This window comes from Hemiscyllium ocellatum, chromosome 38, assembly GCF_020745735.1.
Source record: "Hemiscyllium ocellatum isolate sHemOce1 chromosome 38, sHemOce1.pat.X.cur, whole genome shotgun sequence".
Classification (NCBI taxonomy): domain Eukaryota; kingdom Metazoa; phylum Chordata; class Chondrichthyes; order Orectolobiformes; family Hemiscylliidae; genus Hemiscyllium; species Hemiscyllium ocellatum.
In genome coordinates, this window is record NC_083438.1 from 40,206,950 (window position 1) to 40,208,730 (window position 1,781).

The window sequence follows — 1,781 nt, forward strand, 5'->3', positions numbered from 1 at the left end:
AGTACTGAGGGAGTGCCGCACTATCGGAGGTTCAGTGCTGAGGGAGTGCCGCACTGTCGGAGGGTCAGTGCTGAGGGATGGCCGCACTGTCGGAGGGTCAGTACTGAGGGAGTGCCGCACTGTCGGAGGGTCAGTGCTGAGGGAGTGCCGCACTTTCGGAGGGTCAGTGCTGAGGGAGTGGTAACTGTCGGAGGGTCAGTGCTGAGGGAGTGGGCACTGTCGGAGGGTCAGTGCTGAGGGAGTGCCGCACTGTCGGAGGGTCAGTGCTGAGGGAGTGCTGCACTGTCGGAGGGTCAGTGCTGAGGGAGTGCCGCACTGTCGGAGGGTCAGTACTGAGGGAGTGCCGCACTTTCAGAGGGTCAGTGCTGAGGGAGTGGTAACTGTCGGAGGGTCAGTGCTGAGGGAATGCCGCACTGTCGGAGGGTCAGTGCTGAGGGAGTGCTGCACTGTCGGAGGGTCAGTACTGAGGGAGTGCCGCACTTTCGGAGGGTCAGTGCTGAGGGAGTGGTAACTGTCGGAGGGTCAGTGCTGAGGGAGTGCCGTACTGTCAGAGGGTCAGTGCTGAGGGAGTGCCGCACTGTCGGAGGGTCAGTGCTGAGGGAGTGCCGCACTGTCGGAGGATCAGTGCTGAGGGAGTGCCGCACTGTCAGAGGGTCAGTGCTGAGGGAGTGCCGCACTTTCGGAGGGTCAGTGCTGAGGGAGTGGTAACTGTCGGAGGGTCAGTGCTGAGGGAGTGGGCACTGTCGGAGGGTCAGTGCTGAGGGAGTGCCGCACTGTCAGAGGGTCAGTACTGAGGGAGTGCTGCACTGTCGGAGGGTCAGTACTGAGGGAGTGCCGCACTGTCGGAGGGTCAGTGCTGAGGGAGTGCTGCACTGTCGGAGGGTCAGTACTGAGGGAGTGCCACACTGTCGGAGGGTCAGTGCTGAGGGAGTGGGCACTGTCGGAGGGTCAGTGCTGAGGGAGTGGGCACTGTCGGAGGGTCAGTGCTGAGGGAGTGGGCACTGTAGGACGCGTGTGTTTGGATCCTGTTGGTGGGGTAAGCGTTCCTTTCTGGTCTGTTTTGCATTGTTGGTGGGTGCTGTCTCTGTGTCGCTCAGATTCGAGATCAAACCCCCTGTCAGTACCAACAGATCATCCTGTTGTTCGTCGTGTGCTGCTTGTGGGTGCGGTACGCCCAGAGGTCATTCCCCTCCCCCACCCCTTCGCCCAGCAACACGCTTCACTGGGTAAATGTCCCCAAGGTGTGGTTTGTCAGTGAGAGGGTGTCAGAATGTGTCGGTGTGTGTCTGAGAATGTGTGGTGTCTTTGTGTGTGTTTGTGAATGTGAAAGTGTGTGTGTGAATGTGTGTGTGTTGAGTAAATGTGCGTCTGTGTGTGTGTTTGTTTGTGAATGTGTTTGTGTGTGTTTGCGTGTGTTTGTGTGTGTGTGTGTGTGAGTGTGTGTGTGTGTGTGTGTGAGTGAGTGCGTGTGTGTGTGTGTGTCTGTGTGTCTGAGTGTGTGTGTGTGTGAGTGTGTGTGTGTGAGAGTGAGTGTGTGTGTGTGAGTGCATGTGTGTGCGTGTGTGTGTGTGTCTGTGTGTGTGAGTGTGTGTGTGAGTGAGTGCGTGTGTGTGTGTGTGTGTCTGTGTGTCTGAGTGTGTGTGTGTGTCTGAGTGTGTGTGTGTGAGAGTGAGTGCGTGTGTGTGAGTGAGTGCATGTGTGTGCGTGTGTGTGTCTGTGTGTGTGAGTGTGTGTGTGTGTGTGTGTGTGTGAGTGTGTGTGTCTGTGTGTGTGAGTGTGTA

At 57.7% G+C, this 1,781-nt stretch overlaps 1 protein-coding gene across 1 annotated transcript in view; it reads left to right on the top strand.

Annotated features, from left to right (window-relative positions):
- Positions 1 to 1,259: 1,259 nt before the first annotated feature.
- Positions 1,260 to 1,781, top strand: part of LOC132834009 (E3 ubiquitin-protein ligase CBL-B-B-like) — a gene marked incomplete at its 3' end in the record, with an annotated part of 36,015 nt that continues 35,493 nt past the window's right edge. The window contains exon 1 of the mRNA XM_060852721.1: positions 1,260 to 1,781. This exon is cut by the window's right edge and continues 870 nt beyond it.